This window comes from Triticum aestivum, chromosome 4B, assembly GCF_018294505.1.
Source record: "Triticum aestivum cultivar Chinese Spring chromosome 4B, IWGSC CS RefSeq v2.1, whole genome shotgun sequence".
Taxonomy (NCBI): domain Eukaryota; kingdom Viridiplantae; phylum Streptophyta; class Magnoliopsida; order Poales; family Poaceae; genus Triticum; species Triticum aestivum.
In genome coordinates this window covers 634,053,408-634,078,952 of record NC_057804.1, presented here as the reverse complement: position 1 = coordinate 634,078,952, position 25,545 = coordinate 634,053,408, and positions in this window count along the sequence as shown.

Below are 25,545 nucleotides of genomic sequence, written 5' to 3'. Positions count from 1 at the left end.
ATGGTTCTTGCTAGAAGCCCTTAGCAGCCACGTAAAACTTGCAACAACAAAGTAGAGGACGTCTAGCTTGCTTTTGCAAGTCTTGCTGTGATGTGATATGGTCAAGACATCAATATAAGATGTGATACAAATTGTTTTATGAGATGATCATGTTTTGTAACAAAGTTATTGGAAACTCGCATGAGCCATATGGTTGTCGCTTTATTCTATGCAATGCAATCACCATGTAATTGTTTTACTTTATCACTAAGCGGTAGCGATAGTCGTAGAAACAATAGTTGGCGAGACGACAACGATGCTACAATGGAGATCAAGGTGTCGCGCTGGTGACAATGGTGATCATGACGATGCTTCCGTGATAGAGACCATGAGCACAAGATGATGATGGCCATATCATGTCACATATTTTGATTGCATGTGATGTTTATCTTTTATGCATCTTATTTTGCTTAGAACAGCGGTAGCATTATAAGATGATCCCTTACTAAATTTCAAGGTATAAGTGTTCTCCCTGAGTGTGCACCGTTGCTACAGTTCGTCGTGCCAAAACACCACATGATGATCGGGTGTGATAAGCTCTATGTTCACATACAACGGGTGCAGGCCAGTTTTGCACACGCACAGTACTCGGGTTAAACTTGACGAGCCTAGCATATGCAGATATGGCATCCGAAGACCAAGACCGAAATATTAAATGTGAATCATATAATAGATATGATCAACATAGTGATGTTCACCATTGAAAACTACTCCATCTCACGTGATGATCGGACATGGTTTAGTTTATTTGGATCACGTGATCATTTAGATGACAAGAGGGATGTCTATCTAAGTGGGAGCTCTTAAGTAATATGATTAATTGAACTTTAATTTATCATGAACTTAGTCCTGATAGTTATTTTACATGTCTATGTTATTGTAGATCAATGGCTCATGCTACCGTTCCTTTGAATTTTAATGCGTTCCTGTAGAAAGCTAAGTTGAAAGATGATAGCAACAACTACACGGATTGGGTCCGTAACTTCAGGATTATCCTCATTGCTGCACAGAGAATTGTGTCTTGGAAGCACCGTTGGGTGCCAGGCCTGCTACAGATGCTACTGATGCCGTTAAGAACGTCTGCCAGAGCAAAGCTGATGACTACTCGATAGTTCAGTTGCCATGCTTTACGGCTTAGAGTCGGGACTTCAAAGACGTTTTGAATGTCATGGAGCATATGAGATGTTCCAAGAGTTGAAGTTAATATTTCAAGCAAATGCCCGACTTGAGAGATATGAAGTTCCAAAAAGTTCTACAGCTGCAAAATGGAGGAGAATAGTTCTGTTAGTGAACACATACTCAGAATGTCTGGGTACCATAACCACTTGACTCAGCTGGGAGTTAATCTTCCTGATGATAGTGTCATTGACAGAGTTCTTCAATCACTGCCACCAAGCTATAAAGGCTTCGTGATGAACTATAATATGCAAGGGATGAATAGGACTATTCCCGAGCTCTTCGCTATGCTAAAGGCTGCAGAGGTAGAAATCAAGAAGGAGCATCAAGTGTTGATGGTCAACAAGACCACTAGTTTCAAGAAAAAGGGCAAAGGGAAGAAGGGTAACTTCAAGAAGATCGGCAAGAAAGTTGCTGCTCAAGAGAAGAAACCCAAGTCTGGACCTAAGCCTGAAACTTAGTGCTTCTACTAGAAAGGGGCTGGTCACTCGAAGCGGAACTGCCCCAAGTATTTGGCAGATAAAAAGGATGGCAAAGTGAAAGGTATACTTGATATACATGTTATGGATGTGTACCTTACTAATACTCGTAGTGGCACCTGGTTATTTGATACTGGTTCTGTTGCTCATATTTGGAACTCAAAACAGGGGCTACAGATTAAACGAAGATTGGCTAAGGACGAGGTGACAATGCGCTTGGGAAATGCTTCCAAGGTTGATGTGATCGCCGTCGGCATGCTACCTCTACATCTACCTTTGGGATTAGTTTTAGACCTGAATAATTGTTATTTGGTGCCAGCGTTAAGCATGAACATTATATCTGGATCTTGTTTGATGCGAGACGGTTATTCAATTAAATCAGAGAATAATGGTTGTTCTATTTATATGAGTAATATCTTTTATGGTCATGCACCCTTGCTGAGTGGTCTATTTTTGTTGAATCTCGATCATGATGATACACATGTTCATAATATTGAAGCCAAAAGATGCAAAGTTGATAATGATAGTGCAACTTATTTGTGGCACTGTCGTTTGGCTCATATTGGTGTAAAGCGCATTAAGAAACTCCATGATGATGGACTTTTGGAATCACTTGATTATGAATTACTTGGTGCTTGCGAACCGTGCCTCATGGGCAAGATGACTAAAACTCCGTTCTCCGGAACAATGGAACGACCTACTGACTTATTGGAAATAATACATAGAGATGTATGCGGTCCAATGAGTGTTGAGGCTTGTGGCGAGTGTCATTATTTTCTTACCTTCACAGATGATTTGAGCAGATATGGTTATATCTACTTAATGAAGCATAAGTGTAAAACATTTGAAAAGTTCAGAGAATTTCAGAGTGAAGTGGAAAATCATTGTAACAAGAAAATAAAGTTTCCACGATCTGGTCGTGGAGGAGAATATTTGAGTTACGAGTTTGGTCTTTATTTGAAACAATGTGGAAAAGTTTCACAACATACACCACCTAGAACACCACAGCGAAATGGTGTGTCCGAACGTGGTAACCGTACTTTATTGGATATGGTGCGATCTATGATGTCTCTTACTGATTTACCGCTATTGTTTTGGGGTTATTCTTTAGAGACGGCTGCATTCACTTTAAATAGGGCACCATCAAAATCCGTTGAGAAGATGCCTTTTGAACTCTGGTTTGGCAAGAAACCAAAGTTGTCGTTTCTTAAAGTTTGGGGAGGCGATGCTTATGTGAAAAAGCTTCAACCTGATAAGCTCAAACCCAAATCGAAAAGGTGCGTCTTCATAGGATACCCAAAGGAAACTGTTGGGTACACCTTCTATCACAGATCCGAAGGCAAATCTTTGTTGCTAAGAATGGATCCTTTCTAGAGAAGGAGTTTCTCTCGAAAGAAGTGAGTGGGAGGAAAGTAGAACTTGATGAGGTAATTGTACCTTCTCCCTTATTGGAAAGTAGTTCATCACAGAAATCGGTTCCAGTGATTCCTACACCAATTAGTGAGGAAGCTAATGATGATGATCATGAAACTTCAGATCAAGTTACTACCGAACCTCGTAGGTCTTCCAGAGTGAGATCCGCACCAGAGTGGTACGGCAATCCTGTTCTGGAAGTCATGTTACTAGACCATGGTGAACCTACGAACTATGAGGAAGCGATGAACGCAGATTCCGCGAAATGGCTTGAGGCCATGAAATCTGAGATGGGATCCATGTATGAGAACAAAATGTGGACTTTGGTGGATTTTCCCGATGATCGGCAAGCCATAGAAAATAAATGGATCTTCAAGAAGAAGACTAACGCTGACGGTAACGTTACTGTCTACAAAGCTCGACTTGTTATGAAAGGTTTTCGACAAGTTCAAGGAGATAAGTATGATGAGACTTTCTCACTCGTAGCAATGCTTAAGTCTGTCCGAATCATGCTAGCAATTGCCGCATTTTATCATTATAAAATTTGGCAGATGGATGTCAAAACTGCATTCCTGAATGGATTTCTGGAAGAAGAGTTGTATATGATGCAACCAGAAGGTTTTGTCGATCCAAAGGGTGCTGACAAAGTGTGCAAGCTCCAGCGATCCATTTATGGACTGGTGCAAGCCTCTCGGAGTTGTAATAAATGCTTTAATAGTGTGATCAAAGCATATGATTTTATACAGACTTTTGGAGAAGCCTATACTTACAAGAAAGTGAGTGGGAGCTCTGTTGCATTTCTAATATTATATGTGGATGACATATTGTTGATTGGAAATGATATAGAATTTCTGGATAGCATAAAGGGATACTTGAATAAGAGTTTTTCAATGAAAGACCTCGGTGAAGTTGCTTACATATTGGGCATCAAGATCTATAGAGATAGATCAATACGCTTAATTGGACTTTCACAAAGCACATACCTTGATAAAGTTTTGAAGAAGTTCAAAATGGATCAGTCAAAAAAGGGTTCTTACCTGTGTTGCAAGGTGTGATGTTGAGTTAGACTCAATGCCCAACAACTGCAGAAGATAGAGAGAAAATGGAAGTCATTCCCTATGCTTCAGCCATAGGTTCTATCTTGTATGCAATGTTGTGTACCAGACCTGATGTGTGCCTTGCTATAAGTATACCAGGGAGGTACCAAAGTAATCCCAGAGTGGAGCACTAGACAACGGTCAAGAACATCCTGAAATACCCGAAAAGAACTAAGGATATGTTTCTGGTTTATCAAGGTGACAAATAGCTCATCGTAAACGGTTACGTCGATGCAAGCTTTGACACTGATTCAGATGAATCTAAGTCGCAATCTGGATACATATTTTTATTGAACGGAGGAGCTGTCAGTTGGTGCAGTTCCAAGCAAAGTGTCGTGGCGGGATCTACGTGTGAAGCGGAGTACATTGCTACTTCGCGGCAAATGAAGGAGTCTAGATGAAGGAGTTCATATCTCATCTAGGTGTCATACCTAGTGCATCTGGTCCAATGAAAATCTTTTGTGACAATACTGGTGCAATTGCCTTGGCAAAGGAATCCAGATTTCACAAGAGAACCAAGCACATCAAGAGACGCTTCAATTCCATCCTTCGTCAAGTCTCGGAGGGGGACATAGAGATTTGTAAGATAAATATGTATTTGAATGTTGCACACCCATTAACTAAGCCACTTCCACGAGCAAAACATGATCAGCACCAAAACTCCATGGGTGTTAGAATCATTACTTTGTAATCTAGATAATTGACTCTAGTGCAAGTGGGAGACTGAATGAAATACGCCCTAGAGTCAATAATAAAGTTATTATTTATTTGCTTATTTCATGATAAATGTTTATTATTCATGCTAGAATTGTATTAAGTGGAACTTAGTACATGTGTGAATACATAGATAAAACATAATGTCCCTAGTATGCCTCTACTTGACTAGCTCCTTAATCAAAGATGGTTAAGTTTCCTAACCAAAGACATGTGTTTTCATTTTATGAACGGGATCGCATCATTAGGAGAATGATGCGATGGACATGACCCATCCGTTAGCTTATCATTATGATCGTTACAGTTTCATTGCTACTGCTTTCTGCAAGACTTGTACACGTTCCTCAGACTATGAAATTATGCAATTCCTGAATACCGGAGGAACACTTTTTGTGCTACCAAACGTCACAACATAAATGGGTGATTATAAAGGTGCTCTACAGGTGTCTCCCAAGGTGTTTGTTGGGTTGGCATAGATCAAGATTAGGATTTGTCACTCCGTGTTTCGGAGAGGTATCTCTGGGTCCTCTCGGTAATGCTTATCACTATAAGCGTTGCAAGCAATATGACTAATGAGTTAGTTATGGGATGAAGCATTACAGAACGAGTAAAGAGACTTTCCAGTAATGAGATTGAACTAGGTATGAAGATACCGACGATTGAATCTCGGGCAAGTAACATACCGATGACAAAGGGAACAACGTATGTTGTTATGCGGTTTGAACAATAAAGATCTTCGTAGAATATGTAGGAGCCAATATGAGCATCTAGGTTCCGCTATTGGTTATTGACCATAGATGTGTCTCGGTCATGTCTACATAGTTCTCGAACACATAGGGTCCGCACACTTAACGTTCAATGACGATATGTATTATGAGTTATATGTTTTTGATGAACGAAGTTTCTTCGGAGTCTCGGATGAGATCACTGACATGACGAGGAATATTGAAATGGTCGAGACATAAAGATTGATATATTGGACCATGTTAGTCAGACACCGGAAGAGTTCTGCGAAGTTTCGGATAAAACCAGAGTGCCGGAGGGGTTACCGACCCCCCCCCCCAGGGAACTAATGGCCACCATGGGCCTTAGTGGAGAGAGAGGAGGGTCGCAGGTGGGCTGCCCCCCCTGAATCCGAATAGGACAAGGGAAGGGGGCGGCGCCTGTCGTGGTTCTAAGACTGACAGTAGAAAGTGGGGTAGGTATGGAGAGGCAAGATCTCAACTATGGTGAATGTGTACACACGGAATTTACGAGTTCAGGCCCTTCTCGGAGGAAGTAATAGACCTACGTCTCGGTGCCCGAAGGCGGTCGATTGGATTATATGCGTGTGATGTTCCAGGGGGTGCGAACACTTGTGCCAGAGGAGGGGCTTAATGTACATAAAGTAGGGGGCGTTACTGATAATGCCAGCCTTAAGTGCTATTAATGACCTTAAAGACTACGGAGTGAATGCCTGCCCGTTGCAATGCTGAGTGACTCCTAATCTTCGATAGGTCGAGTGATTCCTTGAATGGTCGAGTGACAATAGGTAGGGGGACACCTGAGTGATATGACTGGTCGAGTGGATTGCACTCGACATCTTTGACTGGGGGTCCCTTGTTGCCTCTTGGACTTCTTATCTTCTAGGGTAGTGACCTTGGGTAGGATGTATGGGTCAGGCCCATGACCCTACCCCAGGTCTGTATCCTCATCAAAAGCCCCCGAATGGATTAAGGTTTGAGTGGAAAGTAGGTTGAAGTTAAACTTGTTCTCAGCTTTGCACCTCGCGAGCGTTTTCTGCAAGATGAAAAACTCACGTTGGTTGCTACGTCTTGAGCTAGCATTGGTTTTCCTCGAAGAGGAGAGGGTGATGCAGCAAAGTGTAGCATAAGTACTTCCCTCAGTTTTGAGAACCAAGGTATCAATCCAGTAGGAGGCTCCTCAAAAGTCCCACGCACCTACACAAACAAACTGAGAACTCGCAACCAACGCAATAAAGGGGTTGTCAATCCCTTCATGGCCACTTGCAAAAGTGAGATCTAATAAAGATAGTATGATATTTTTGCTATTTTGTAATATAGATGCAAAAAGTAAAGATGCAAATAAAGATAGATTGAAAGCAAATATGATAAGAGATAGACCCGGGGGCCATAGGTTTCACCAGAGGCTTCTCTCGAGATAGTATAAGTATTACGGTGGGTGAACAAATTACTGTCGAGCAATTGATAGAAAAGCGCATAGTTATGAGATTATCTAGGCATGATCATGTATATAGGCATCATGTCCATAACAAGTAGACTGACTCGTTCCTGCATCTACTACTATTACTCCACACATCGACCGACTCCTGCCTCCATCTAGAGTATTAACTTCATAAGAACAGAGTAACGCATTAAGCAAGATGACATGATGTAGAGGGATAAACACATGCAATATGATATAAACCCAATCTTGTTATCCTCGATGACAACAATACAATACATGTCTTGCAACCCTTTCTATCACTGGGTAAGAACACCGCAAGATTGAACCCAAAGCTAAGCACTTCTCCCATGGCAAGAAATATCAATCTAGTAGGCCAAACCAAACTGATAATTCGAAGAGACATGCAAAGATAACTCAATCATACATAAAAGCATTCAGAGAAGATTCGATTATTATCCATAGATAAATCTGATCATAAACCCACAATTCATCGGATCTCGACAAAACACCGCAAAAAGAGATTACATCAAATAGATCTCCACAAGTGAGGGGGAGAACATTGTATTGAGATCCAAAAAGAGAGAAGAAACCATCTAGCTAATAACTATGGACCTGTAGGTCTGTGGTAAACTACTCACAACTCATCGGAGGGGCAAGGATATTGATGTAGAAGCCCTCCATGGTCGATTCCCCCTCCGGCAGAGTGCCGGCGAAGGCTCCAAGATGAGATCTCGCGGATACAGAAGGTTATGGCGGTGGACATTGTGTTTCATGGTGCTCCTGGATGTTTTCGGGGTCCGTAGGCATATATAGGAGGAAGAAGTACGTCGGTGTCCGCCCGAGGGGCCCACGAGACAGGGGGGTGCGGCCTACAGGGGGGGCGGCCCCCTATCTCGTGGGGCCCTTGGGAGCTTCTTGACTTGCACTCCAAGCTCTCTGGATCAGATTTGTTCCAAAAATCACGCTCCTGAAGGTTTCACTCCGTTTGATATTCCTTTTCTTCGAAATGCTGAAATAGGAAAAAAAACAGCAATATGGGTTGGGCCTCCGGTTAGTAGGTTAGTCCCAAAAAAGATATAAATATGTAAAATAAAGCCCATAAAAATCCAAAAGGGGTAATATAATAGCATGGAACAATCAAAAATTATAGATACGTTGGAGACGTATCAAGCATCCCCAAGCTTAATTCTTGCTCGTCCTCGAGTAGGTAAATGATAAAAAGAGAATTTTTGATGTGGAATGCTACCTAGCATAGTTCATTATGTAATTTTCTTCATTGTGGCATGAATGTTCAGATCCAAATGAATACAAAATAAAAGTTCATAATGATAAAAGAAATAGTAATACGTCAAGCATACTAATCAAAGTAATCATGTCTTCTCAAAATAACATGGCTAAAGAAAGTTATCCCTACAAAATCATATAGTCTGGCTGTTGCTCTATCTTCATCACACAAAGTATTTAATCATGCACAACCCCGATGACAAGCCAAGCAATTGTTTCATACTTTAATAATCTCAAACTCTTTCAACTTTCATGCAATACATGAGCGTGAGCCATGGACATAGCACTATAAGTGGAATACAATGGTGGTTGTGGAGAAGAAAAAAAGGAGAAGATAGTCTCACATCAACTAGGCGTATCAATGGGCTATGGAGATGCCCATTAATAGATATCAATGCGAGTGAGTAGGGATTGCCATGCAACGGATGCACTAGAGCTATAAATATATGAAAGCTCAACAAAAGAAACTAAGTGGGTGTGCATCCAACTTGCTTGCTCACGAAGACCTATGGCACTTTTGAGGAAGCCCATCATTGGAATATACAAGCCAAGTTCTATAATGAAATATTCCCACTAGTATATGAAAGTGACAACAAATGAGACTCTCTATCATGAAGATCATGGTGCTATTTTGAAGCACAAGTGTGGAAAAAGTGATAGTAGCATTGTCCTTTCTCTCTTTTTCTCTCATTATATTTTTTTTATTTTTCTTTTTCTTTTTCTTTTTTTTCTTTGGCCTTTTTTTTCTTTTTGGCCTTTCTCTTTTCTTTTTCTTTATCTTTTTTATTTAAAGTTCGAAGTCTCATCCCGACTTGTGGGGGAATCATAGCCTTCATCATCCTTTCCTCACGATGACAATGCTCTAATAATGAAGATCATCACACTTTTGTGGATTTACAACTCAAAGCTAGAACAAGATATGAGTCTATATGAATGCCTCAGGCGGTGTGCTAGGATATGCAATGAATCAAGAGCGACATGTATGAAAATTATGAAGGTGGCCTTGCCACAAATACGATGTCAACTACATGATCATGCAAAGAGCAATATGACAAAAGTAATGTGTGTCATATGAACAGAACGGTGGAAAGTTGCATGGCAATATATCTCGGAATGGCTATGGAAATGCCATAATAGGTAGGTATGGTGGCTTTTTTGAGGAAGGAGTATGGTGGGTGTACGGTACCGGCGAAAGTTGCGCGGCACAAGAGAGGCTAGCGATGGTGGAAGGGTGAAAGGGTGCGTATAATCCATGGACTCAACATTAATCAAGAGAATTCATGTACTTATTGCAAAAATTTAGAAGTCATCAAAAACCAAAGCACTACGCGCATGCTCCTAGGGGGATAGATTGGTAGGAAAAGACCATCGCTCGTCCCCGACCACCACTCATAAGGAAGACAATCAATAAATAAAATTGTGCTCCAACTTCATCACAAAGCGGTTCACCATACGTGCATGCTACGGGAATCACAAACTTCAACACAAGAATTCTTTAAATAAATAATCACCCAACTAGCATAACTTTAATATTACTACCTCCATATCTCAAAACAATTATCAAGCATCAAATTGATCATAGCATCCAATTCACTTTCTATGATAGTTTTTATTATACCCAACTTGGATGCTCATCATTCTAGGACCAACTTTATGATAATAGCAAGTACCATGCTGTTCTAAAAGACTCTCAAAATAATATAAGTGAAGCATGAGAGACTAACAATTTCTCAAAATTAAGACACCACCATGCTCTAAAATATATAAGTGAAGCACTAGAGCAAAAACTATCAAGCTCAAAAGATATAAGTGAAGCACATAGAGTATTCTAGCAAATTATAATCAAATAGGCTTCTCCCAAAAGGTGTGTACAGCAAGGATGATTGTGGTAAACTAAAAATCAAAGACTAATATAATACACGACGCTCCAAGCAAAACACATATCATGTGGCGAATAAAAATATAGCTCCAAGTAAAGTTACCAATGAACGAAGACGAAAGAGGGGATGCCTTCCCGGGGCATCCCCAAGCTTAGGCTTTTGGCTATTCTTGAATATCTTAGGGTGCCATGGGCATCCCCAAGATTAGGCTCTTGCCACCCTTTATTCCATAGTCCATAAAAGCTTTACCCAAAACTTGAAAACTTCACAACACAAAATTCAACAGGAAATCTTATAAGCTCCGTTAGTGAAAGAAAACAAAACCACCACATAAGGTACTGCAACAAACTCATTCTTTATTTATTTTGGTGTTAAACCTACTGTATTCCAACTTCCTTATGGTTTATAAACTAATTTACTAGCCATAGATGCATTGAAATAAGCAAACAACACACGAAAAACAGAATCTGTCAAAAACAGAACAGTCTGTAGCAATCTGTAACTAACGCAAACTTATGGAACTCTAAAAATCCTAAAAAAATATGAAGTCCTGGAAACTTTTTCTATTGAACAGCAGCAAAAAAACTCAACGCAAAAGCACGTTCCTGTGATTTAACAAAATTATATTCGTGCGTGCAAAGTTTCTGTTTTTCAGCAGAATCAAATCAACTATCATCTGAGGTTATCCTATAGGTTCTACTTGCCACAAACACTAATTAAAAGATAAAAACACATCTAAACAGAGAGTAGATGCAAGATTTATTTCAAAACAGGGGAAAAGACAAAAAACATAAAGAAGAATTGGGTTGCCTCCCAACTAGCGCTATCGTTTAACGCCCCTAGCTAGGCATCAAAGCGAAGATAGATTTAACTAGTGGCATCTTTGGCACTAAATTCATAAGTAGCACGCATGATAGATTCATAAAGTAATTTTACTTTCTTTCTTGGTAAGTGTTCCGTGCCTTTCTTTAGGGTAAATTGGAATCTAATGTTCCCTTCCTTCATATCAATAATCGCACCAATCGTTCTAAGGAAAGGTCTACCGAGAAATAAAAGGGAAGAGAGATTGCAATCTATATCAAGAACGATAAAATCTATGGGCACCAAATTTCTATTTGCAACAATAAGAACATCATTGATCCTTCCCATAGGCTTTTTAATGGTGGAATCCGCAAGGTGCAAATTTAAAGAGCAATCATCAAGATCATGGAAACCTAGAATATCACATAAAGTTTTCGTAATCGTGGAAACACTAGCACCCAAATCACACAAAGCAAAACACTCATAATCTTTAATTCTAATCTTTATAGTAGGTTCCCACTCATCATTAAGTTTTCTAGGTATAGAAACTTCCAAATTAAGTTTTTCATCATAAGATTGCAACAAGCCATCAACGATATGTTTGGTAAAAGCTTTATTTTGACTATAAGCATGAGGAGAATTAACAACGGATTGCAACAAGGAAATACAACCCTTTAAAAAGCAATTAGCATAATCAAATTCCTTCAAATCCGAGATAGTAGGTTCAATATTATTAGGAGTTGAAGATTCTCGAATCTCTCTTTTACCAAAATTAACATCAAGATCTAAAGATTCCGAATTTTTGGAACGCCTTCTAGGCAAAGTTGATTCATTATCACTCCCATAATCATCAAAATTCATATTGGAAAACATAGATCTAACCGGAGACACATCAATAACTTTAAGATCCTCATCATTATTTTCTCAGAGACTAGAAGAACACGCTTTTATAAAGCTTTCTTTTTAGCACGCAATCTAGCGGTTCTTTCCTTGCACTCGTCAATGGAAATTATCATTACTTTGAGAGACTCATCGATATCATGCTTAGGAGGGGAAGATCTAACTTTAAGTGAATCGACGTCAAGCGAAACTCTATCAATGTTCCTAGCCAAATCATCAACTTTGAGCATTTTTTCTTCAAGCAAAGCATTAAAATTCTTTTGAGAAATCATAAATTCTTTCACACTATTCTCAAAATAAGAGGGCATCTTATTAAAATTACCATAAGGATTATTGTAGGAATTTCCATAATTATTAGAGGAATTACTAGGGAACGGTCTAGCATTAAAGTTTCCTCTATAAGCATTGTTTCCAAAACTATTCCTACCAACAAAATTCACATCCATAGATTCATTATTATTCTCAATAAAAGAAGACAAAGGCATATCATTGGGATCAAGAGGAGTATTTTTAGTAGCAAACATCTTCATAAGTTCATCCATCTTTCCACTCAAAACATTGATTTCTTCTATAGCATGCACTTTTTTACTAGAAGATCTTTCGGAGTACCATTGAGAATAATTAGCCATAATATTATCAAACAATTTTCTAGCATCTCCTAACTTAATTTCCATAAACGTACCTCCCGCAGCCGAATCTAAGAGATTTCTAGAAGCAAAGTTCAAACCGGCATAAAAATTTTGTATGATCATCCATAAATTCAAACCATGAGTAGGGCAATTGCGAAGCATCAATTTCATTATTTCCCAAGATTGGGAAACATGCTCATGATCAAGTTGTTTAAAATTCATAATATCGTTCCTAAGAGTGATGATCTTAGCGGGAGGAAAATACTTAGAGATAAAAGCGTCTTTGCACTTGTTCCAAGAATCAATACTATTTTTGGGCAAAGACAAAAACCAAATTTTGGCACGATCTCTAAGTGAAAACGGAAATAACTTCAATTTGACAATATTGTTATCCGTATCTTTCTTCTTTTGCATATCACACAAATCAACAAAATTGTTTAGATGAGTAGCGGCATCTTCACTAGGAAGGCCGGCGAATTGATCTTTCATAACAAGATTCATCAAAGCGGTATTGATTTCACAAGACTCAACATCATTAAGAGGAGAAATCGGAGTACCAAGAAATCATTATTATTGGTATTCGAGAAGTCACACAACTTGGTATTATCTTGTGCCATGGCAACAAGTAATCCAACACACAAGCAAACAGAAAAACGGCAAGCGAAAAAGAGAGGAGGAGATTGGGAAAGAGAGGGCGAATAAAACGGCAAGGGTGAAGTGGGGAGAGGAAAACGAGAGGCAAATAAGGTAAATGTGAGGGAGATGGGTTTGTGATGGGTACTTGGTATGTCTTGACTTGAGCGAAGACCTCCCCGGCAACGGTGCTAGAAATCCTTCTTGCTACGTCTTGAGCTAGCGTTGGTTTTCCTCGAAGAGGAGAGGGTGATGCAGCAAAGTGTAGCGTAAGTATTTCCCTCAATTTTGAGAACCAAGGTATCAATCCAGTAGGAGGCTCCTCAAAAGTCCCACGCACCTACACAAACAAACTGAGAACTCACAACCAATGCAATAAAGGGGTTGTCAATCCCTTCACGACCACTTGCGAAAGTGAGATCTAATAAAGATAGCATGATATTTTTGGTATTTTGTAATATAGATGCAAAAAGTAAAGATGCAAATAAAGATAGATTGAAAGCAAATATGATAAGAGATAGACCCAGGGACCATAGGTTTCACTAGAGGCTTCTCTCGAGATTGTATAAGTATTACGGTGGGTGAACAAATTATTGTCGAGCAATTGATAGAAAAGTGCATAGTTATGAGATTATCTAGGCATGATCATGTATATAGGCATCATGTCCATAACAAGTAGACCGACTCCTGCCTGCATCTACTACTATTACTCCACACATCGACCGACTCCTGCTTGCATCTAGAGTATTAAGTTCATAAGAACAGAGTAACGCATTAAGCAAGGTGACATGATGTAGAGGGATAAACACATGCAATATGATATAAACCCAATCTGGTTATCCTCGATGGCAATAATACAATACGTGTCTTGCAACCCTTTATGTCACTGGGTAAGAACACCACAAGATTGAACCCAAAGCTAAGCACTTATCCCATGGCAAGAAAGATCAATCTAGTAGGCCAAACCAAACTAATAATTTGAAGAGACTTGCAAAGATAACTCAATCATACATAAAAGAATTCAGAGAAGATTCAATTATTATCCATAGATAAATCTGATCATAAACCCACAATTCATCGGATATCGACAAACACACCGCCAAAAGAGATTACATTGAATAGATCCCCACAAGAGAGGGGGAGAACATTGTATTGAGATCCAAAAAGAGAGAAGAAGCCATCTAGCTAATAACTATGGACCCGTAGGTCTATGATAAACTACTCACAACTCATCGAAGGGGCAAGGATGTTGATGTAAAAGCCCTCCGTGGTCGATTCCCCCTTCGGTAGAGTGCCGGCGATGGCTCCAAGATGAGATCTCGCGGATACAGAAGGTTACGGTGGTGGAAATTGTGTTTTGTGGTGCTCCTGGATGTTTTTGGGGTCCGTAGGTATATATAGGAGGAAGAAGTACGTCGGTGGCCGCCCGAGGGGGCCACGAGATAGGGGGTGCGCCCTACACGGGGGGGGGGCTATCTTGTGGGGCCCTCCGGAGCTTCTTGACTTGCACTCCAAGCTCTCCGAATCAGATTTGTTCCAAAAATCACGCTCCCGAAGGTTTCATTCCGTTTGGACTCCGTTTGATATTCCTTTTCTTCGAAATACTGAAATAGGTAAAAAAAACAGCAATATGGGTTGGGCCTCCGGTTAGTAGGTTAGTCCCAAAAATGATATAAATATGTAAAATAAAGCCCATAAACATCCAAAAGGGGTAATATAATAGCATGGAACAATCAAAAATTATAGATACATTGGAGACGTATCATTGGTACTTCAGCGTCGATTTAGTCGCCTTGATCCATTCAGAAAGTTGTCGACTGAACTTATAGCACCATATGCCGAGTGCTGTCTTGGAGTGTAGAATCCTTGGCGCGATTGCCTGCAGTGTATCCCGGACTTCACGGGATACAAAATTTTGGGGAAGCGCGCGAGACGGGGAGCGCCGAAGTAGGCGGAGCGGATAAATAGTGGTGCCTACATTTCCACGCCGCCTTTTTCGCCACGTACGTTGCACGCGGCTGTTGCGGCATTTGACAGGATCGCCTGGTCCCACGCGTCAGCCACTCAGAAGCAGCCCTTTATAAGGCGACGGGGCCGAGGCGTCTGCACTGTGCACGCCTGTTTCTCTTTCTTCTTCCCCTGCTTCTCCACCGCATCCAGCTCTTTTGCTCCCAGGGCTGCCGCTCTGCCGCCATGGTGAAGGACAAGACAGCGGCACTGGAGCATGCGAAGAAGGCGACGGGGGCGACGAAAGGCAAGAAGCAGAACCGCAGGTCGTCATCGCGTCCGGGGCTGCCGCTAGGCTGGATCCAGGGCGATTGGATCTGGTCTTCGCTCCGGCAAGAAGATGTGGACGAGCTGGCGGAGTCCGGACTGATCACCAAGGGTGTGGCAAGGCTGCCTGAGGGGGAGATGGAGCCACAGCCTCGACCGAGTGAGTGTGTATTGCTCGCCACCCACGTCGACCGGGGATTTTCGCTCCCTCCGCACCCCTTCTTCCGAGGTTTCCTGAACTTCTTCGGTGCTCAACTCCACCATTTTTCTCCCAATACCATCACGTACCTGGCCGCGATCCTGTCGATGTGTGAAAACTTTTTGGGGTGTCGACCGCACTGGGGTCTTTTCAAACATATCTTCACCATCCGATCTCAGTCGGTGAAGAAAGCAAAAATGAGTGACTCGAAGACCCATGTCATCCAGATGTGTGGGGATTTAGGTATCCAGAAGAGGCATAGGAGTGCTTTCCCTGCCATGACTCTCCCTAAATCGGTTAGAGCCTGGCAGTCGACCTGGTTCTACTGCCAGGACGTCGCAACTCCAGGTCAGTCAACTGGCCTTCCCCACTTCACATTCGACCATGTCCAGACTCCTTCTCCACTGAAAGTGACTGCTGCTGAGAACGTGGAGATGAAGATGTTGGTGGAGAAAGTGGTCCAACTTATTAATGAGGGTGTCACAGGACTGGACCAGCTGGAAGTGTTCCTCAGTCGACGCATCCAGCCTCTTCAGGCTCGTGACCATCCTATATGGCTATACTCCGGATCTGACGACACCGCTCGGGTCCATCCAGAAGAAGTGCCACCCAAGACCGTGGCCATGTGGTTGAAGAGCATCACAGGCAACAAGGACAACCCCAGAGGAGCCAGGCGAGTCATCCCCTTCGGTGACGACAATCAGCCCGACAAGGTATGCTCTTTATTCTGACTATCTTGCATATATGTTCCGACTGTACTTGATATCGACTGACTTTTACTCGACTTTTTGTCTTGTAGGTTTTCACTGAGATGTATTCGATGCCCAATAGCGAACAAGCTCTGGAGCAGGACCAGGAGGGAGAGGCCATCACAGAGGAGAGTGGTGCATGGGAGTCTTCGGATGAAGAGGAGGAGGAGGAGGAGAGCGAGGAGCCGAAAGACTAGGAAGAAGTCGACTCGCCGCCGCGCTCCGAACGCTGATCCAAGCAGCACCCTGACCAGGCGGGCGGGCACTCCGAGTACCCATGCTCAGAAGCGCACTCGGACATCGACTCCTGAGCCGAGAGAGAAGGTCGCCAAGCAGCCCAAGGTTGCTCTTCCAAAGGCTCGGAAGACTTTGCCGCAGATCAAGATGGACGTCCCTGTTGCTTCGGGGTGAGTATCTTGCTTTTGTTTATATAGGCCGACTAAAGTTTTTGCTCTGACCAACTGGATCATGTATCTTTCTAGCCCCACCTCTGCTGCCACTGACATGGACCTCAACAAGGCACCAGGAGACGAGGAGACCGATGATGCAGCCACTTCTCGAGCTGGTAAGTCCGTTCGATCAGGATTCATTTAGTCGAGTGGATCGTCAGTCGGCTGAATTTCCGATATTTCTCTCTTTCTGTAGTTCCGCAAGAGGTCGTCGTGCTCCCTGACAATGAAGAAGAAGAAGCTCCTCTACAGGAGAGGAGGAAGAGGAGTGGGGGCTCAAGCAGGAGTAGGCTTGAAGTTCAAATCCCTCAGTCGACGCCAGCGCTTGAGGCGGTGGTCGAACGTTCCAGAGATCCGGTTCAGACCAACGTCACATTCGCCAACCCGCTGACGACTGGTCATCTGTCAGGGTCGATTGCTCCGACTCCTACCGCTCCAGTGCAACTCCACGCGCTGACCCAGCAGCTGCTTCAACCGCCTTGGAGCGATCACTCTTCGCTGCATATCAGACACCAGACGACTCGCCGAGTGCTTCCAGGAGGCTCTTCGCCAGGTGAACCTTGTCACGGAGCAGCTGAAGGTGACGCACGAGGCTAGTCAGGTGGCATACAACGCCAGCACTGCCCTACAGACCAATGTTTAGGTCAGCAAACTCCGACTGAGCTTTGGAATGTTGTTTTATATCCGATCACCCACTGGGGTGTGCCTTTGTTTAGGATTTAGGAAATCTTCCACTTCACTCGACTCATGCTGAGTCGTAGTAGTCTGACTAGACCAGTGGGGGCACGCCGAGTGCACCCACTGGGTGTAGTCCCCGAGACCACGGCCGACTGCTGGCAGTCGACTAAGGTCTTAGAATCTTCTCTTTCTTTTTTTTATGGTGGGCAGACCCTGCCGAGTGTTGATCTGAACCGGTGGAGCACGCTAAGTGCACCCACTGGGTGTAGTCCCCGAGACCATGGTCGACTGCTAGCAGTCGGATGAGGTCTTAGAATAACTTTTCACTATCATTGTCTCTTATTTCTGTCGACTGACATATCTCTCTCGCTGACTGCAGAGGTCTTGTGATCTTGGAGCTCGACTTTCCGAATTAAAGAAGAAGCATATCAGTGTTGAACTTGACCTTGAACTCGCAAAGAAGAACCTCAAGACTGCTCAACAAGAGATGGCCATCATGGGAGGTAACTATTCGACCCTTGCCTACTTATTAGCTTGCGTTTTTCACTATTTTTTCTTTCAGTCTCTTTGAACCGAGTGACTTCACACAAGCAGATGTGAGTAGTGAAAACCGTCAACTTCAGGCTTGTCTGAAGATTGTTGTTTCTTTAGAGAGAATTAAGGAAGCTTTGGAGAAGGACCAAGACCTTGCTACTGCTCAGAAGGAAGCACGTGAGAAGACAACACTTGCGGACCAGAAGCTGGCTTCAGTCGGCAAGTTGGAAGAGGAGAACGCGAAGTTGAAGACCGCCATCTCGGAAGCCAACCAAGAAGTCGAGCAACTGAAGAAGGATAAGGAGAACCTGATCATAGAAGTTGGAGGCCTCAGGACCAAGACAGGCAAGATAGAGTCCTATCTGGGACAACTTGCCGCGAAACTAGTTCTGAAGCTTGAAGGTACAACCACTCGACTAGTTAATTGTCGTCAATTGAAGTATGTTGTAATATTGTCGACTCACTATTTTTCACGATGGAACAGAACTTTGCCAGGACTTTGAAGCAGAAACCGGGCGGGTCGAGACAGGTCTCGACCCCATCAATTATCCTGTGAAAGATGACGTTGCGATGAACTTGCTGCGACTGGAATCATGCTTGGACGGCGATGTCGCCTATCTAGCTCGACTGAAGGCTACGATGACTCAAGTGGACGCCGAACTCTGGCCTCAGGCGGAACTTTCTCAAGACCTCGGGTCGCTGATGACTCGACTCAATCAGATTCCTGGCTGAGTGCAAGAGTGGAAGAAGTCATCCGCTCACTGTGGTGCTGACGTTGCCCTGTCATTGGTTCGAGTGCACTTCAAGGAGGCTAGAGAAGACAAGTTGGCGGCCCTCAAGGTTGTGAATACTAAGAAGCACTCCTTCCAGTCCTTCATGGACTCCTTTCTTGAGGCAGCCACTCGTATTGCTGACAGCATCGACCTTGACAGCTTTTGCGATTCAGCCAGCCCTTCTCCTGCCGAGTGACCGAAAAACATTATGCTTCGCCCTCATTTGCCTCGGAATGCTGAGTGATTTTGTAATCGTTGAATCTCCTTCGGGCCTGACAACCGAGTACTTTAATCTGTGGTTAGAAACCTTTGGATTTATCTGCCCCGAGCTTATCTTTGAATATGTTGTGTTTATCTTCGAATGAAAATTGTTCCTCTCTCGGATTGGTTTTTGTACTCTCGATGCAGCTTCTGAGGAAGAGGCTGCAGTCGACCTATTGGACGAGCCTTGAGCAGCATTGATCAGCTCATCAGCGAGGCACTCAGCAATAGCCTTGACGCTCCTGAAAGCAATTTGGCTTGGCATTAGCTGTCGAATGAGCCTTTGGCAGCATTGATCAGCTCATCAGCAAGGCACTCAGCAATGGTCTTGACGTTCCTGAAAGCAGCTCGCCTTGGCGTCGGCTGTTGGATGAGCCTTTGGCAGTGCGCACAATCTCGTCCTTCTTCTTGATGGTGTAGCACCGGGGGGAGGGGTCATGGTCGACCTGCACCATTTGGCTGGGTTTCTCAAACTTAGGCGAGTACTGAACTACAGCTAAGCCCCCGAGTGAGAGGATTGCTCGACACTCGGTAGGATTTTTTATACTTAGGCAAGTACTGGACTGCAACTAAGCCCCCGAGTGAGAGTATTGCTCACCACTCGGTAGAATTTTTTATACTTAGGCGAGTACTGAACTGCAGCTAAGCCCCCGGGTGGGAGGATCGCTCACCACTCGGTAGGATTTTTTATACTTAGGCGAGTACTCAACTGCAGCTAAGCCCCCGAGTGGGAGGGTTGCTTGCCACTCGGTAGGATTTTTATACTTAGGCGAGTACCGGACTGCAGCTAAGCCCCCGAGTGAGAGGATTGCTAGCCACTCGGTAGGATTTTTCAAACTTAGGTGAGTACTGGACTGCAGCTAAGTCCCCGAGCGAGAGGATTGCTCTGACAATCTCGTCCTTCTTCTTGACGGTGCAGCCCCTGGGGGGGTCGTGGTCGACTTGTACCGTTTGGTAGGACCTTTTAAACATAGGCGAGTACTGGACTGCAGCTAAGCCTCCAAGAGAGAGGCTGGCTCACCACTCGGTATGATTTTTTAACACTTAGGCGAGTACTAGACTACAGCTAAGCCCCCGAGTGAGAGGCTAGTTCTCCACTCGGTAGGATTTTCTAACACTTAGGCGAGTACTGGACTCCAGCTAAGCCCCCGAGTGAGAGACTGGCTCTCCACTCGGTAGGATTTTCTAACACTAAGGCGAGTACTGGACTGCAGCTAAGCCCCCGAGTGTGAGGCTGGCTCACCACTCGGTAGGATTTTTTTAACACTTAGGCGAAACGGATTCGCAGCTAAACCTCCGAGTGAGAGGCTGGCTCACCACTCGATAGGATTTTCTAACACTTAGGCGAGTACGGGACTGCAGCTAAGCCTCTAAGTGAAAGGCTGGCTCACCACTCGATAGGATTTTTTTTAACACTTAGGTGAGTACTGGACTGCAGCTAAGCCTCCGAGTGAGAGGCTGGCTCACCACTCGGTAGGATTTTTTTAACACTTAGGCAAAACGGATTCACAGCTAAGCCTCCGAGTGAGAGGCTGGCTCACCACTCGGTAGGACTTTCTCTTCATCTTAGGCAAAACGGATTCGCAGCTAAGGCACCCACTGGGTGATTTTAGAACATGTAAAAAATGAACAACAACCATTCGGAAGACTGTAAAATCATGTCTTTTGATAATCAAACTAAAAGGTACTTCTTATTACATCTCAACAGTCTGAATGCTTTAAGAGTAAAAGGGGCGGAGCAGTTCCGCATTCCAAGCGAGTGGCTCATCTTTATTGTGCTCGACATTGAAAAGACGATATGCTCCATTGTGGAGCACTCTGGTGACGATGAAAGGGCTTTCCCAAGCAGGAGCGAGCTTGTGTGGTTTCTGCTGGTCCACTCGAATAACCAAGTCTCCCTCCTGAAATGCCCGGCCCCTTACGTTTTTGGGATGGAATCGACGCATGTCTTGTTGATAAATGGTCGACCGGATCAAGGCCATCTCTCTTTTTCTTCCAGGATATCGGTTGCATCTTGCCGAGCCTATTGTGCTTCCTCTTCTGAGAAGAGCTCGACTTGGGGCGCATTGTGGAGCAGATCACTCGAGAGTACGGCTTCGGCTCCGTAGACTAAGAAGAATGGAGTTTGACTAGTCGACCGATTAGGACTTGTCGTCAATCCCCAAAGTACTGATGGAAGTTCATCGACCCAGGCCCCTGCTGCATGCTTGAGCTCACGCGTCAACCGGGGTTTCAGTACTTTGAGAATCAATCCATTTGCTCTTTCAGCCTGCCCATTCGACTGAGAATGGGCGACCAAAACATAATCGAACCTTGTGCCTTCAGAAGCACAAAAGTCTCTGAACTCGTCAGAGTCGAAGTTCGACCCGTTATCCGTGATGATGCTGTGCGGAACACCATATCTGAATATCAATTCTCTGATGAAACTTACAATTGTACTTGCTTCAAGGTTTTTAATTGGTTTGGCTTCGATCCATTTGGTAAACTTGTCGACTGCCACCAGCACATGGGTAAATCCACTCCTGCCAGTCCTCAGAGGTCCAACCATGTCCAATCCCCAGACAGCGAAAGACCAGACGAGTGGAATAGTATTTAGAGCTGACGCAGGCTTATGGGACATGTTGGAGTAACACTGACAACCTTCACATTTGTCCACTATTTCTTTCGCCATCTCGTTGGCACATGCCCAGTAAAATCCGGCTCGGTATGCTTTGGCCATGATGGTCCCAGAGGACGCATGGTGACCATAGGTCCATGAGTGAATATCATTAAGGATCATTTGGCCTTCTTCTGGCATGATGCATTTCTGGCAGACTCCAGTTACACTTTCTCTGAACAACTGACCTTTTATCATGGTAAAGGCTTTAGATCGTCGGACGATCTGTCGAGCCTCTTCTTCATCCTCTGGAAGTTCATTCCTAAGAACGTATGCAACATACGGAACTGTCTAATCGGGAGTGACGACCAAAACCTCCATGACTAAGTCGACCACGGCTGGGATTTCGACTTCAGTCGGATCTGTGGCGCTCTTAGGCTGTGGGGACTCTTCAGTGAAAGGATCTTCCTGAACTGAAGGTGAATGTATATGCTCCAAAAACACATTGCTGGGAATGGCTTCTCTCTTAGAACCTATCTTTGCCAATTCATCAGCAGCTTGATTTTTCAGCCGGGGTATATGGTGAAGCTCCAACCCTTCAAACTTCTTTTCCAGCTTTCTTACCGCATTTCAATAACCAGTCATGGCCGGGCTCCTAACATCCCGTTCTTTCATCACTTGATTAACCACCAAATCCGAGTCGCTGTAGACCATAATGCAACGGACGCCGAGTGAAATGGCCATATGCAACCCGTATAAAAGTGCTTCATATTCAACTTTGTTATTGGAGGAATCAAAATGAATCTGGAGAACATAGCTAAGCTTGTATCCACGGGGAGATACCAATACTACCCCAGCACCTGAACCATTCAGCATCTTGGAGCCATCGAAGAACATAGTCCAATGCTCTGAGTGAACTTGAGTCGGCAGTTGTTGCTCGATCCACTCAGCAAGGAAACCTGTGATTGCTTGGGACTTGATAGCTTACTTTGCCTCAAACTTGATATCTAATGGAAGGATTTCAATCCCCCATTTTTCCACTCGACCAGTTGCATCTCTGTTGTTCACAATTTCAGATAATGGTGCATTGCTGACGACTGTAATGGAGTGATGAGAGAAATAATGTGCAACCTTCTTCATGGTCATGTAGATTCCATAGACAAGCTTCCTATAATGTAGATATCATTGCTTGGATGGAGTCAAAACTTCAAAGATATAATATACTGGGCGCTGAACCTTGTAAGACTTTCCTTCTTCTTCTCGCTCGACCGTGAGTACTGTACTGACAACTTATCCATTGGCTGCAATATAAAGCAGTAAAGGCTCTTTGCTGATTGGCACAGCAAGCATCGGCTGGGTGGAAAGTAGGGTTTTGAGCTCTACAAATGCTGCATCAGCTTCTTCAGTCCACTCGAACTTATCAAATTTCTTCATCAATCGGTAAAGAGGTAGGGCCTTTTCACCGAGACGAGAAATGAATCGACTCAGGGCGGCTAAACAACCAGTAAGCTTCTGAACAGCATGCACACGCATAGGGCGTTTCATTCGGAGGATGGTATCAACTTTTTCGGGATTAGCGTCAATCCCTCGTTTGGAAATGAGAAAACCGAGTAACTTTCCACCTAGAACTCCGAATGTGCACTTTGATGGATTAAGCCTGATATCGTACCTTCTTAGGTTGGCAAAGGTTTCTGCAAGGTCAGTCAGTAGGTCGGAACCTTTGCAAGACATGACCACAATGTCGTCCATGTATGCTTCCACATTCCGACTGATTTGAGTGAGCAGGCACTTCTGAATCATTCTCATGAATGCGGCTCTGGCATTTTTAAGACCAAATGGCATGGTGACATAGCAAAAGCACCCGAATGGGGTGATGAAGGTTGTTTTTATTTCATCGGGACCATATAGTCAGATCTGATGATACCCGGAATATGCATCTAAAAAAGACAAGCGCTCACACCCCGCCGTTGAGTCAACAATCTGATTGATATGGGGGAGAGGGAAATGATCTTTCGGGCAGGCCCGATTGATATGCTTGAAATCGATGCACATACGAAGTGAATCGTCCTTCTTAGGGACCATGACTACATTGGCAAGCTACTCGGAGTGGTAGATCTCACGGATGAACTTTGCTGTTAGGAGTCGAGCCACTTCCTCGCCAATTGCTTTTCTCTTCTGTACGGCGGACCGCCGAAGATGCTCTTTGACGGGTTTTACCTTGGGGTCGACATGCAAACGGTGCTCAGCCAGTCCTCTGGGTACACCCGGCATGTCAGAAGGTTTCCATGCAAAGATGTCCCAGTTCTTACGGAGGAATTGGATGAGCACTTCTTCCTATTTGCTGTCGAGTATCGTTGATATATGAGTCGGTGCGGCATTGGGATCGGTCGGGTGAATATGAATCGGCTTCGTTTCACCAGACGATTGAAATGCAGAATCTGTGGCAGGCTTCTTAGCTTGGAGCAAATCTCTCCGATCTGCATTCTTCTGATGTTCTTGAAATTCAACTGTTGCCATTTGCGCATCGACAATTTTGGAACCTTTCTGGAAGCACTCCTCCGCCTTCTGCCGATTTCCAGTAACTGTGATCACACCTCTGGGGCCAGGCATCTTCAACTTGAGGTACACCTAACATGGTCGATCGATAAAACGTGCGTAGGCAGGCCTACCCAGAATGGCATGATAAGCACTCTGGAAATCCACAACTTCAAATGTCAATTTTTCCTTACGGTAATTCTTGTAATCACCAAAAACCACGTCAAGGGCGACCTGTCCGAGTGACTCGGCTTTCTTTCCAGGGATAACGCCATGGAAACTCATGTTGCTCTCGCTAAGTTTGGACATCGGAATTCCCATCCCCTTCAAAGTTTCAGCATAAAGGATCTTCAGGCCGCTTCCACCATCCTTTAGAACTTTGGTCAGTCTAGTGCCTTCGACCACTGGGTCGACCACCAACACTTGCCTCCCATGGGTGGTTATGCGAGCAGGGTGATCAGACTGGTCGAATGTGATGGTTGTCTGGGACCATTTCAGGTATGTGGTCGTCGTCGCCGGAGCGACCATATTCACTTCTCCGTTGATAACTTTCAACCGACTCTTGCTCTCAACATCAGCAAAAATCATGAGGGTGGAATTGACTTTGGGATAACTGTCATCTTCCTCTTCATCCTCGTCTTTGTCCGACTCTTTCTCCTTCTCACCGGGTTGTTTTTCTCGGAACTGCTAGATCAGGAGTCGACATTGTCGAGTGGTATGCTTAGGGTAAATCAGATTACCCTTTTCGTCCTTCTTCGTGTGGATGTGACACGGTAAATCCAACACATCATTTCATACTTGATCCTTTACCTTCTTAGGGGGGCATGGCCCTTTAGGTTTTCCCTTAAACTTTCCTTGAGCCACTGCTGCAATCTCACCAGGTGCTACGGGCTTGGCTTTACGTTTCTGTTTTCGATTGGAATTACCTCCGCGCCTCTTGGCCGACTGGTTTACCCTTTCCGCTACGGAGTCGATCCTCTTCTTCTCCGTTAGCATACCGGGTGGCTATTTCCATTATCCGAGTCAGAGTTATATCTCTAGTCCGACCGAACTTCAGGACCAACTCTCGGTATTTGACACCTTCCTTGAAGGCACACACTGCTTGATGCTCTGATACATTTTCAACGGTGTGATGCAAAGTGGCCCACCTCTGAATGAAATCCCTTAGAGTCTCACTCGGTTTCTGCACACAATGTTGCAGCTCTGTCGATCCTGCTGGCCGCTTGCAAGTGCCCTCAAAAGTTCTGACGAACACTCGAGCCAGC